Source organism: Mesoplodon densirostris, chromosome 5 (assembly GCF_025265405.1).
Source record: "Mesoplodon densirostris isolate mMesDen1 chromosome 5, mMesDen1 primary haplotype, whole genome shotgun sequence".
NCBI lineage: Eukaryota > Metazoa > Chordata > Mammalia > Artiodactyla > Ziphiidae > Mesoplodon > Mesoplodon densirostris.
Genome location: NC_082665.1, coordinates 29448310 through 29462343, shown reverse-complemented (window position 1 = coordinate 29462343; position 14034 = coordinate 29448310). Strand labels below are relative to the sequence as shown.

The 14034-nt window shown below is 36.7% G+C and overlaps 1 long non-coding RNA gene across 1 annotated transcript in view; it reads left to right on the top strand.

Annotated features, from left to right (window-relative positions):
- Positions 1-12637, top strand: part of LOC132490967 (uncharacterized) — a 75078-nt gene extending 62441 nt beyond the window's left edge. Inside the window, exon 2 of the long non-coding RNA XR_009532623.1 lies at positions 11315-12637. This is a non-coding gene — a long non-coding RNA (uncharacterized LOC132490967). The remainder of the gene's footprint in view (positions 1-11314) is intronic.
- Positions 12638-14034: the final 1397 nt, after the last annotated feature.

Sequence of the window (14034 nt, the reverse complement as noted above, 5' to 3'; positions counted from 1 at the left end):
ATTGAAAAAAATTTGTTATTTAATTTTTTTCTTTTTCTCTGTTAGGGTTTGGTATCTCTTATTTGGAGGATATTGGACCTCCTAGTCCTATAATTTTCTTATCTTTTCTATTTTATATCTAGTTATTAAAATATTATCAGTTAACATTTTTATTTAATTTTTACTTTAATATTTTAAATTTCAAAGATCTCGTTCTTGTTCTCTGATTATTCCTTTTGTGGAGATGGCATTTCTTATGTCATAGATGAAATAGCTCCTCTTTTTTCTCTGTAAATATTAATAATTATTTTTCTTCCCTCTCCCTGCATAGATTCTGTTTTCTTCAAGTTGCTTTATAATGTTGGCTTGTTTTGACTTGTCTTTAATGTTAGAGATTGTCCTCAGATGTCTGGTGATTTGGGGGGATATATTCACATATAAAGATTGGGCACTAAAAAACTGATTGAAATGTTTGTGCATATTATTTATAGGTATGTGTTTGTGTATGTGTGTTTGTGACTTCTTGATTGTAGGTTTAATTTAAAATTGCTCTTATTAGGTTAGCCCACTGGGGATCTCAAGTCAATACATTTAGATCTTTTTTTCTTGTGACTAGTTGAGATTCTCTAGACAAAAACCTTCCACTGTCTGGATGGTATAAGCTTGGCTTCCAGCATCCTCAGAGCTGAGAGGGAGAAAGGACTGGGAATTTCAATATATGTATAAACTTTTACTTAGTTTCTCTGTTTTTAGTATGGACTACCTGCTTCAGATGCCTGGTATTGGTATTTCCCAATCCTGAGAAGCTCTGCATTATACTCCAATAAAATCTCTGGTGGTCTGCAGGGGTGAAAATGACACAGATCTTTGGTTGATCAGCATGGAAGAAGTATTGAAATCTAATTGATTCTCAAATAGACTGTTAATCCTCCTTGTCTTACTCCACATTTGTGTGTACTTCTACATGTAAATGGTCCCCCAAGTTACATGTTTTTAAGTGTATAATGAGCAGATTAGATTATTTTTCAGATTTGTTCACTGTTACATTAAGATTTATCTTCCTGTGATTTCTAAACATTTATCACACATTCTGATTTTCTAAATTTTGTGGCTATAATTTTTTCATGTACTGCTTTTCTTGTGAGTTTAAGCTTAAATAATTCTTATGTTGACACAAAAATTTTATTATGGAATTTTCAAACATGTACCAAAGTAGATATAATAGTACAATAAACCTCCAATTATTCATCATGCAGCTGCAACAAATACTAATATATTGCCAATTTGATTTCAGCCATTATGCACTCCTTTCTCGCACTACTCCAACTTCTTACTAGAATGTATTAAAAAAAATCCAGGATTCATCTGATTTCATTTATAAATGCTCCTCATGTTAGTGTAACAGATGAGGACTTAAAAAAAGTAATTGAGGGCTTCCCTGGTGGCACAGTGGTTGAGAGTCTTCCTGCCGATGCAGGGGACATGGGTTCGTGCCCCGGTCTGGGAGGATCCCACATGCCGCGGAGCAGTTGGGCCCGTGAGCCATGGCCGCTGAGCCTGTGCATCCAGAGCCTGTGCTCCGCAACGGGAGAGGCCACAACAGTGAGAGACCCGCGTACCACAAAAAAACAAACAACAAAAAACAACAATTACACCCAACCAAATTAACAGTGATTACTTAATATAATCTAATGTCCAAATATCTATGTTCAGTTCTTTCTGATTATCACAAAAAAGTTGTTGTCACTTTTTTTTTGCTTTGTTTTGATCAGAATTTTCATATTTTCTGGTTGAGCAGTAAGTAAGCATATTCGACCCATTCATCAAACATGAGTAAATATGACTGCACTACTTCTGCCCATTTCTGTACAGGAGTGGCATAGGTAGGTGTGACCACATATCAATGATCACTTTAGACAGCCTTGGTTTAAGTCTTTTAAACAAGCAAAATGATTAGCACTGTCCCTGCTCATGCTCAGAAGTGTCATGGTTTGGGCAAGAAATTGTGGTCACCTTAAGCACAGAGATGGGTCCTGTCACCAAAAGAGGCACCCATAATGAACTTCAGTCCTTTAATTATTTCCTCTACAAGTTTCAGGTCTTCAAAAGGCTTTACTTAAAAAAATGGTCTCAGAAGGATCACTCTTTCTGCTGGTTTTCCTCCAGATTTGACTGGGGGATTGCATACACCCATTATAATGAGTGTAGCTTGTTCTCCAAGGTACAAGGCTCAAATTTTCCAGCCCAGAAGTTCAGTCCAGTCATGGAATTCTCATTCTACATCTCTGTACTTGGGAGCAAATGTGAGATTCAGTAATTTGGAGGTGGAAAGGATTCCTGACATAGCTGTTTAAGCATTCTTTATTTAATTACCTGGACAGCTCCCATGGCCAGCACCATCTCTCACACTCCACTCCTTTTTTTTTTTTTTATGTGATTTGGTGCTTGAAAGACTCATCTGTTTTGAGCTCCTCTTTGGCTGCCTGGGATTTATAGTTCCTCAGCTTTGTTAGGTATGACTGTCAATCTCGTCCCACTTGTTTTATAATATCTTCTGGGAATTCTTCACTTTTCTGGTTTTTAGTAGCATACCACCAAGATTTCAAGTGCTGTTATGGATTTATTTTTATCATTTTATTTCTTGTGTCATTAGAAAAGGGATTTGAGGAAGCAGGAAAGCTAAACTCAAGAGCCTTTGGTAAGCCATCTTGAGAGCCTCTATGCCTTTTTTTCTTATTACATATAGACTTCTTGAAATACTTCCCTGCTTCCGCCCCTCTTTTTTCCAACCATGTTTTTTAAAAAACTTGCAGAGACAAATTTCCAAGGTAAAACCTACTGAATATGACAATAAATATACATAGACCCAATCCTTGACTGCTCAAATCCCTCACCCAAGGAGGAAGACAAGTTGTCCCCATAGAGATGGATTGATTCTTTGTGATTACAAGAAACAGTTATACCAGAAAACTGGAGTTCTACTCCTGGCAAGACAGGTGAAAATGATGTTATTCAGGAAAATGCAAATAAAGATGTTAATGATTTGTCACTGCACACTCACCAAAATGGTTAAAGTGAAAAAGACTGACGTTATAAAGAGTTGGCAAGGCTGCATGGCAACTAGAACTCCTTTACCAGATGATAGTAATGAAAACTGATAAAACCACTGGTGAAACTGGCATTATCTACTAAATTTGAACACACACAAGACCTATAACCTGGAAAATTCACTTCGAAGTGTACATTCAATAGAAATGCATATACAGGTACAACAAAAGACATTTATGACAATGTTCATATCAGTATTATTTTCAGTCCCAAACTGGAAACAACCTAATGTCCATCCATCATCAGAAAAATGTATAAATATGTTGAAAATATTCATATATTAGTACGTACAGCATGACTTCTATACAGCAATGAAATTGGTAAACTGCTGTTCCATAAAAGAGATTAATCTCACAAAAGTTAGTGAACAAAGGAAGTCAAATAGAAAAGAGTACATATTGTATGCCTTCATTTAGAGAAAGTTTAAAAGGAGACAAAACTAATCTATGGCATTAGGTGTCAGTACGGTGATTACTTTTGGGGAAGAAGAAGAAGAAGAGCAGGTAATCAGAATGGGTACAAAGTGAAAATCAGGGTGCTGGAAACTTTCTATTTCTTGACCTTGGTGGCAATTTCCTGAGTGTGTTCATTTTTTGATAATTCAAATTGTCCATTGATTTGTGCATTTTTCTGAGTTGTACAATTCCTCAATTAAAAAGTTACAAAAGAAGCTGCCTTGCTTGAAATAAATAATCCCATTATTTCCAATATACATGAGCCAACCCAATCCTAAATTATTATATTTCTGTAAGGATAGTAATGATACTCTTTATTTGTATGATATTCAGCAATTTTTAGAGAACTCTCAACTTATCTCACTTGGCTTCATGACATCATAATGAAGTATCCTGCAAGTAATTTTAGACTTCTTGACATAGAATAACTCAGAGAATTGTCCTTTGCCATATGTGGCAAGTAACAAAACTGGGACTGGAACCCGAGGCTAATGACTATTCTGCTATCTTTCACTATACTTACCGGCCTCCACCCTGGAACTTTGGGACCTTGGATAGATTTTTTTTTTCTTATCTTTCATTCCCTAATGAGTCTTTCTGCTTCATAGCTATCCTAAAAAACTAATCTAGGCAATTATTTTAGTGATTGTATGAGTTAACTATGTTTTAAAAGAAGCTTCTTAGAAAAATTTTCTCACCCACAGGTGAGATCAAGCACCATAGAAATTTGATCACAATTGTGTGGTTGATTTTTGCTGTTACCTTCAGATACATGGCCTTACTCTCACATTATAGTAGCTAATGATTATGCTTATGTGTAGACTCAGGTCTGTTTGAAGGGAACCAATCATATACAAATGAATGCACATTTTACTCTGAATTCTGTAAATTACCTGGCCTCTCCCATGCCAAAAGCACAAAGTATAGGGTGAGAGAAGTGGAAAGAAGTCAAATACAGAGGCCCTCAACTCTAGCCATCCTGCCCCAAGTACAGTTGGATTTTAAAACACCATCCTCCAATTTACATTTAAGTCAAAGTATCTAATAGTAGGTGGTACTAGGGAGAGGATGGAGAATACATGTCCTAACTTGGGATGAGATGGGGAATGCTTAGGAGGTGGGATGACACAGGGCAGGTAGAAATGAGGAGGCAGGGAGGCCATATGATATTTATGAGTTGAGGTTTATACTTATACAAATAAATAGATTTATACTCATGCAAATAAAGTAGAGTTTATACTCATACCAATATCTCATTTAAATATCAGGAGGCAAGGCCCATTGTCCTTTTCTTTCTGTTCCAAGCTCCTCTTTTCTCAAACTTCGGAGTGTCCTTTGTGTATTATTTTCCCCTTTAAGGTTTTCCTAGATTCCTCTATTTCATTGTCTTCATGTGGATGATATGTCCCTGCTGTGGCTGAATTTGCTTTACATCTTGAGAGATATCTGAATTTAACAGTATTTCTGACCTAGGAAATCTCCAGAGAGGGGCTTAAAGACAACAAGACAATGGCTTAAGATGATCAAAACAAATAGATGCATGGTTAGGCACTGGTTTGCTTTCTTTATATTGTCCTATCCCTCATCAAAAATTGTTTGAGAATCACGGTTTTATAAAAGAAAAGTGAACTAACAGTTAATGCTTTCTAAAGTTTGCAAATAGGAAAGACTTCTCAATGGCAACATAATCCAGTTTGTAACATTCAGAATCAATGCCCATATGCTTCAGTCAGATTAATGACATAATCAGGAAAATAGTCTACAAACTAAGAATGCATCTTACTCTAAAATAGTACCAGAACCTTACGTTATCTATAGCATAATTTTAACTGCTTTCACATGGAACATTTTTCTCAGTCAACCTTTGCTGCTCTGAAGAAACCATTATAATTTTTGAGTAAACAATGTTTAAACCAAAGTGCAATGTTTATTCTCAAATACACATTTGGGTCTTAACATTGTTGTTATAGTCTGATTAAATGTGAATTTCTCATATTTAGTGCTTGATTAAGAAATAACTGTGTAACTTCTTTCCCTTGTTAAGTTACAGAAAAGCAGTTAATTATAATTTGTAAATGATGATCATAGGGATTCAAAACATGAGAATTTCAAACTACTCTCTCAATTTATTTCTATTTTGATTGCATACAAATCAATTTTATTTTAGTATCAACTTTAAAGACTACAAAATGGAGGAGGGGAAAAAAGATGAAACCCCATTAACTATACCTGCCTTCAAAACTTCTGCCAATGCCTGTAGCTCCAGAATCCTGATTTCCTTGGCAGTTTCCAGCCCATCAGTGGGTGTTGTGCCTATTTCAGGACAAGAGAACAGATAAAAAAGATAAGAGGGTGAATTGTGCTCTGTTTGGCTCATAAACTGTGGCAAATAGAATCAATGAGAAAAAAATAGACAAGCTTATCTTTGAAAAATTATTCTTATTGTAAAAGAAATACCTGTTCATATAGAAAAACACAGAAAAGTCTAAAAAGGAAAATAAAAAAAAATCTGTAACCCATTTTCTAGAGAACCACTGTTAATATATTTTTTCAATTTCTGTATAGGTTCTTTCTGTATATACATACATACAGTACATAATGTGTATGTGTGTATTTCATATATATAAATATGTGTGTATATACACACATGTATATGCATTCCTTCAACTATAAATTTTGTTTCATAATTTTAATAGATTAATAATAAATTGTGGATCATTCCAGTAGTGTTATATACAATCTAAAAAAAAATCCCTTAATTAGCTAACCATTTCTCCATTGTATATTTAGGTTATTACACATTTACTATATGTTGGATCTTTACTCAGTGCTGAGGATACAATTTTTGCTCCAGAGAGCAATCAGATTAACAGAGTAAATAGACAATTTTGCAAGGGTGATAGCTCGATTAATAGGAGAATGCCCAGTATTATATGAGAGCACACAGGAGGGAATTTAATTTATACTGAGGATATGCAGGTTGTCCTTTCAGAGAAGGTTAACATCTGAGTTAAGTCTCAAAGCCTGAGTAAGAGTTTCAGTAAAAGGAGTGGGTGTTGATATAGGGAGGGGATGTGGATTAGTTCAAAAGGTATGAGATAAACCACACTGGAAAAATTGAAAGTAGTCTCCCATCACCAGAGGATTGGGTAATGAGGTAGGAGTGGTAGAGTGATGAATGATAAGGCTGGAGAATTAGGTAGGAGCAGATAATTAAAAAATCAGTCTAAATGTTTGAATTTCATTCAGAAAGTGCTTAAGAGCCAGGGAAGGATTTTCAACTGGGGAGTGGTGTAATCAGATTTGCATTTCACAGTGCAGTCTGGAGAATGGATTGGAGGAGATCGAGTATGGAGTTGTGGAGATTAGTTAGACTCCTGATGATAATGTTTCTGTGAAAGGAGATTAATCCAAGTCCTGAGGCAGAGGAAGTGGAGATGAAGGGGAAGGAATAACTTGGAGAGTTATGTTTTGATACTAATATTGTTGGGACTGAGTGACTGATTGCATGTGAAATACAAGGGAGAGGGAAGAGTTAAGTGTCATTTTGGGATTTCTAAATGGATGATGGAGCACTGGTAGAGGGTAAGGTTTTGGAATGAAAAAGATGAATTTAGTTTTGAACAGGCTGAGTTGGAGATTCATGTGAGACACTTAAAATAAGTCATTAGATAGAAAGGCTGGGCTGAAAATTTAGAGTGGAAGCATTTTTTCAATGTTGGATATGTAACTAGGAGTGAAATTACTGAGTCATGGAATAAGTCTACGTTTAATTCTATGGGAACTCTTTTTGAAGAACTATCAAATTGTCCTCCACAACAGCTACACCATTTCACATTCCCACTACAATTCATGAGAGTTCTAGCTTCTCTACATTCTCAACATTTGTTATCTTTTTTATTCTAGCCGTTTCAGTCAGTGTGAAGTAGTATCAGAGTGTGATTTTGATTTGCATTTCCCGAAAGACCAATGATATTTAACATGTTGTCATGTGCTTATGGGTCATTGCATACCTTCTTTGGATAAATGTCTGTTCAAATCCTTTGTCCATTTTTTAAATTGGGTTGTTTCTTACATTGTTGAGTTGTAAGAATTCTATGTATTTTATGAATACAAGTCCATTATCAGGTATGTGATTTATAAATATTTTCCTCTAATCTGCGAGTTGTCTGTACATTTTCTTGATGGTATCCTTTGCAGCACAAAAGTTTTTGGTTTTGATGAAATCCAATTTATCTGTTTTTCTTTTGTTACTTGTGCTTTTTATATCATATCAAAGAAACCATTGTCTAATCTAAGGTTTGGAAGATTTATTCCTATGTTTTCCTCTAAAAGTGTTATAGTTTTAGCTCTTGCATTTTTGCGTATCATTCACTTTAAGTTAATTTTTCTACATTGTGTGTGATAGACGTTCAATTTTATCCTTTACATGTGGATATATAGTTGTCACAGCACCACTTGTTGAAAGTAGTATTCCTTCCTTAGTGTATTGTCTTAGCACCCTTTTTGAAAATCAAATGGCCATGAATGTTATATTTGGACTCTCTATTCTCGTCCACTGATATGTAATGAATAATCTTATACCAGTATTTTGAAATCAGGAAGTGTGAGTAGCCCAAATTTGTTCTTTTTCAAGATTATTTTGTCTATTCTGTGTGCCTCGCATTTTCGTATGACTTTTAGGATCAATGGGTCAATTTCTCCAAAAATGGTAGAAGGAATATTGATATGGATTGCACTGGATGCATAGATCATTTGGGGGGGTGGGTATTGCCATCTTAGCCATGTTAAGTGTTCAAACCCATGAATGTCCATATCTTTCCATTTATTTATGTCTCAATTTCTTTCAATGATGTTTTGTGGTTTTCAGTGTACCTGTCTTGCACTTTAAAAAAATTAATTCCTAAGTATTCTTCATGGTATTACAAATGTAGTAGTTTTCTTAATTTCAATTTTGGATTGTTTATTGTTTGTGTATAGGAATACAGCTGATTTTTTAATATTGATTTTGTATCCTTCTACCTTGCTGAACTCATGTATTCGTTCCAATTTTTTTTGATAGATTTCTTAGGATTTTCTATATACAAGACCAGGTCGTATACAAATAAATATAATTTTACTTCTTCCTTTCCAATCTGGATGCCTTTAACACATTTTCCTTACCATTACTCTGGTTCAAACTTCTAGTACAGTGTTGAATAGAAATAGCAAGAGTGAATATCCTTGTCTTATTTCTGATCTTAGTGGGGAAGCATTCAGTCTTCTACCAGTAAGTATAATGTTAGCTGTGGGATTTTTATAAATACTCTTTTACATATTGAGGAAGTTCCCTTCTATTTCTAGTTTATTGAGTGTTTTTAATCATGAAAGAGTGTTGGGTTTTCTCAAATGCTTTTCCTGCGTTTTTTTGAGATTATTGAGTATTTTGGTTGAGGATTATTGTCTCTATAGTCATAAAAATATTGCCCTGTAGACTTCCTTCCCTTGTGATACCTATTCAGCTTTTGGTGTCAGAATAATAGTGGCTTTATAGAATGTGTTGGGAAGTATTCCATTCTTCTATTTTGGGGGAGATTTTGGAAATATTGTGTTAATTATTCTTTAAATGTTTGATGAAATGCACTGGTGAAGTTATCCTGTTGTAGGCTTTTCTTTGTGGGAAATTTTTGTATATTAATTCAATATGTTAACCTATAAGTGTATTCAGATTTTCTATTTCTTCTCAAGTCATTTTTAATAGTTTGTTTCTAGGAATTTTTTCATATGGTCAGAGAGCATAATTTGTATTCCCTTAAATTTTAAATTTAATCAGATTTGTTTTATCACCTAACTGTATACTGGAGAATGGTCCATCTACACTTGAGAAGCATGTGTGTTCTGCTGTTGTGTGTGGAATGAAAACATATTTGGTCTGAGATTTTGAAAGTCAGTCCAGTTCTCTTTGGTTAACTATTTGCATGATATCTTTTCCTGTCCTTTTACTTTCAACCTATTTGTGTATTTGAACGGGAAGTGTGTCTCTCAGAGACAGCATATTGTTGAATCGTGTTTTTTATTTTTTCAACTGATTCTGCCAAATTCTATCTTTTAATTGTAGTATTTTAATGACTTACATTAATTTACTTACTTGTAGGGTAGGATTTCTATATGTTATTGTCTTTGTGTTCCTTTACTTTTCCATTTCTTCCTTATTTTTTATTATATAGATATTTGAAATTATACCATTATAATTCCTTTATTTCTTTTATTGTTTTAAAATTTTTCTTCACGATTGCTCTGAGGATTATAATTAATGTCTGAAGTTTAAAAAATCTAGTTCTTATTTTTTTAAATAAATGTATTTATTTATTCCTTTTTGGCCATGTCAGGTCTTCATTGCTGTGTGTGGGCTTTCTCTAGTAGTGGCGAGCAGGGGCTACTCTTAATTGTGGTGCATGGGCTTCTCATTGCAGTGCCTTCTCTTGTTGTGCAGCATGGGCTCTAGGCGTGTGGGCTTCAGTAGTTGTGGCTCACGGGCTCTAGGGCACAGGCTCTGTAGTTGTGACACTCGAACTTAGTTGCTTCACAGCATGTGGGATCTTCCCAGACTAGGGCTCAAACCTGTGTTCCCTGCACTTGCAGACAGATTCTTAACCACTGTGCCACCAGGGAAGTCTCTAGTTCTTATTAAAAGAAACCTAATGTTAAATAGTATACAAAACTTTTTCTGATATAGCTCTATTCTTTTCTCCTTCTTTTGTGTTATTATCGCATACAAATTATATATTTAAATATTATAAGCCAATGCACAGTTTTGTAAAATTATTGTTTATGTAATTGTCTTTTTAATCAAATCGTAGAAAAAAAGGAATTACAAACAAAAATACATTTATACTGTTTTTTATATTCACCTCTGCAGTTATCTTTACCAATGCTCTTTATTTCTTCTTGTGCATTTGAGCTACTGTCTACTGTCTCTCATTTTAGCCTGAAAAACTTCTGTTAATATTTCATGTAAAGAAGGTATGGTAGGGTTATATTCTTTAGTTTATGTTTCCTGAGAATGTCTTAATTTCCCCTTCATTTTTGCAGGATAGTTTTTCTGAATATAAAATTCTTAACAACAGTATTGGCTGATAGTATTTTTCTTTGAACACTTTGAATTTGTCATACAGCTGCCTTCTGGAATCCATGATTTCTTATGAGAAATCACCTGTTAATCTTTGAGAAACCTTTGTACATGATGAGATAATTTTCTTTTACTCCTTTCAAGGTGATCTCCTTGTCCTTGGCTTTTGACAGTTTTACCATAAGTTTCCTAGGTAGGGATCTCTGAGTTTATCCTTCTTGGAGTTGATTGAGTGCCATGGGTATGCATTTTAATTTTTTCCATCAGCTTTGGGAAGTTTCTGGTCATTACTTTTTATTTCTATTTTTTTTAAAATATTTATTTATTTATTTGGCCATGCTGGGTCTTTTGTTGCGGTGTGTGGGATCTTCATTGTGGCATGAGGTATCTTGATTTGCAGCATGCATATTCTTACTTGTGGCATGGGGGTTCTACTTCCCTGACCAGGGATTGAACCCGGACCCCATGTATTGGGAGTGTGGAGTCTTAACTGCTGGACCACCTGGGAAGTCCCTAATCATTACTTTTTAAAGTAGTCTTTCTGCCCTTTCTTTCTCTCCTCTTCTTCTGGAACTCCAATTGTATATTGGTATAGTTGATGGTATCCCATAAGTTTCTGAGATTCTGTCCATTTTTTTTCATTAGTTTTCTTTCTGTTCTTCAGCCTAGATATTCTAACTTCAAATTCTGCCATTTTGAGGAGACCTTCAAGATGGCTGAGGACTAAGACATGGAGATCACCTTCCTCTCAACAAATACATTAGAAATACATCTATATGTGGAACAACTCCTACAGGATACCTACTGAATGCAGGCAGAAGACTTCAGACTTCCCAAAAGGCAAGAAACTCCCCACGTACCTGGATAGGGCAAAAGAAAAAAGAGAAAACAGAGACAAAAGAATAGGGACGGGACCTGCACCTCGGGGAGGGAGCTGTGAAGGAGGAAAGATTTCCACACACTAGGAAGCCCCTTCACTTTGGGGGTTGGGAAGGAGGGAAGCTTCGGAGCCATGGAGAAGAACACAGCAATAGGGGTGCAGAGGGCAAAGTGGAGAGATTCCTGCACAGAGGATCCGTGCCGACCAGCACTCACCAGACTGAGAGGCTTGCCTGCTCCCCTGCCAGGACGGGTGGGGGCTGGGAGCTGAGTCTCCAGCTTCGGAGGTCGGATCCCAGGGAGCGGACTGGGGATGGCTGCGTGAACACAGCCTGAGGGAGGCTAGTGTGCCACAGCTAGCCGCGAGACAGTCCGGGGAAAAATCTGGAACTGCCTAAGAGGCAAGAGACCATTGATTCGGGATGCACAAGGAGAGGGGATTCACAGCATCACCTAAACGAGCTCCAGAGATGGGCGTGAGCTGTGGCTATCAGCACGGATGCCAGAGACGGGCATGAGGCGCTAAGGCTGCTGCTGCAGCCACCAAGAAGGCTGTGTGAAAGCACAGGTCACTATCCACACCTCCCCTCACAGGAGCCTGTGCAGCCTGCCACTGCCAGGGTCCCGTGATCCAGGGACAGCTTCCCCGGGAAAACGCACAGCGCACCTGAGGCTGTTGAAACGTCACTCTGGCCTCTGCCACTGCAGGCTCTCCCTGCATTCTGTACCCCTCATTCTCCCCCTGGCCTGAGTGAGCCAGAGCCCCCTAATCAGCTGCTACTTTAACCCTGTCCTGTCTGAGCGAAGAACAGACACCCTCAAGTGACCTACACACAGAGGCAGGGCCAAATCCAAAGCTGAACTTCAGGAGCTGTGTGAAAAAAGAAGAGAAAGGGAAATTTTTTCTAGCAGCCTCAGGAGCAGCGGATTAAATCTCCACAATCAACTTGATGTACACTGCACCTGTGGAATACCTGAACAGACAATGTATCATTCCAAAATTGAGACGGTGGACTTTGTGTGATTTTGTCTGTATAGCTTTGCTTTTACCATTTGTCCTAGAGTTCTGTCTGTCAATTTTTTTTTAAGTATAGTTTTTAGCCCTTGTTATCATTGGTGAACTTGTTTTTTGATTTGGTTGCTGTCTTTCTTTTTTTTATTTTTAATAATTTTTTTATTTTTTATTTTTTAATAACTTTCTTTTCTTTCCTTCCTTCCTTCCTTCCTGCCCTCCTTCCTTCCTTCTTTCTTTTTCTTCTTTCTTTCTTTCTTTCTTTCTCTTTCTTTTTCTTTCTTTCTCCCTTTTCTTCTCAGCCGTGTGACTGACAGGGTCTTGGTGCTCCAGCCAGTTGTCAGGCCTGTGTTTCTGAGCTGGGAGAGCTGAGTTCAGGACATTGGTGGACCAGAGACCTCCCGGCTGCAATTAATATCGAATGGCAAAAGCTCTCCCAGAGATATCCATCTCAGTGTTAAGACCCAGCTCCACTCAACGACCAGCAAGATACAGTGCTGGACACTCTAAACCAAACAACTAGCAAGAGAGGAACACAACCCCACCCATTAGAAGAGAGGCTGCCTAAAATCATAATAAGGTCACAGACACACCAAAACACACCACTGGATGTTGTCCTGCCCACCAGAAAGACAAGATCCAGCCTCATCCACCAGAACACAGGTTCCATTCCCCTACACCAGGAAACCTACACAACCCACTGAACCAACCTTAGCCACTGGGGGCAGACACCAAAAACAATGGGAACTACGAACCTGCAGCCTGTGAAAACGAGACCCCAAACACAATAAGTTAAACAAATTGAGAAGACAGAGAAACACACAGAAGATGAAGGAGCAAGGTAAAAACCCACCACACCAAACAAATGAAAACAAATAGGCAGTCTACCTGAAAAAGTATTCAGAGTAATGATAGTACAGATGATCCAAAATCTTGGAAATAGAATGGAGAAAATACAAGAAACTTTTAACAAGGACCTAGAAGATCTAAAGACCAAACAAACAATGATGAACAACACAATATATGAAATTAAAAATTCTCTAGAAGGAATCAATAGCAGAAAAACTGAGGCAGAAGAAGGGATAAGTGACCTGGAAGATAAAATACTGGAAATGACTACTGCGGAGCAGAATAAAGAAAAAAGAATGAAAAGAATTGAGGACAGTCTCAGAGACCTCTGGGACAACATTAAACTTACCAACATTTGAACTATAGGGGTCCCAGAGGAAGAAGAGAAAAAGAAAGGGACTGAGAAAATATTTGAAGAGATTATAGTTGAAAACTTCACAGATATGGGAAAGGAAATAGGCAATCAAGTCCAGGAAGTGCAGAGTCCCATACAGTTTAAATCCAAGGGAAAACACACCAAGACACATATTAATCAAACAATCAAAAATTAAATACAAAGAAAAAATATTAAAAACAGCAAGGGAAAAGCAACAAATAACATACAAGGGAATCCCCATAAGGTTAACAGCTGGTCTTTCAGCAGA